Raw genomic sequence first — 601 nt, forward strand, 5'->3', positions numbered from 1 at the left:
GGGCGCAGGGACATGATTGAGTCAATTGGCCAAAGGGTTGCGGCTCTCGCCGCTTGGAAATTGCCAAGAGGCTCCTGGCCTCGCAACCAGCAAGGACGGGCCCCCAGTGGGCTGGGCACGGGCTCGGGAGCCCAGCTGGGCCAGCCCCGCGGGCATCTGTCTGAGTTTCCCAAGGAAAAGTCCAGCTGCGTGGCGGCAAGTTAATGCGGTGTTTCATCACTTTGGTGACCCCGCGTCCTTCCCCGTGGCACTCCGTATTCGCGCCTGCCAGCAAGATGCTTGTCCGATGTAACTATTCCCTACTCTGTTTCTTGAAAAACAAAAGGTATATTGAATGCGATTCCCCAAATTACTGCAGCCCCCGCCCGTCGTAATCAACTCCTCTGGGATGTGTATTCCCTGCCTACAGCAACCCCCACCCCCCACCCTCGGGAAACCTGTGTTAACAGTTTTCAGAGCAGGAACCTGTTCCCCTCCAGGTGCCCGGCGGCTGCGATAAAAAGCACCTGGACAAGCTTCAAGCTTCCCTTGTATCTCACCGCCCAGTCCCTGACTTGGCATCTACTGGGTGCTGAGGAGGCAGCAGGAAGCATTCGAATAG

The sequence above is a fragment of the Marmota marmota genome, unplaced genomic scaffold (genome assembly GCF_001458135.2).
Source record: "Marmota marmota marmota unplaced genomic scaffold, marMar, whole genome shotgun sequence".
NCBI lineage: Eukaryota > Metazoa > Chordata > Mammalia > Rodentia > Sciuridae > Marmota > Marmota marmota.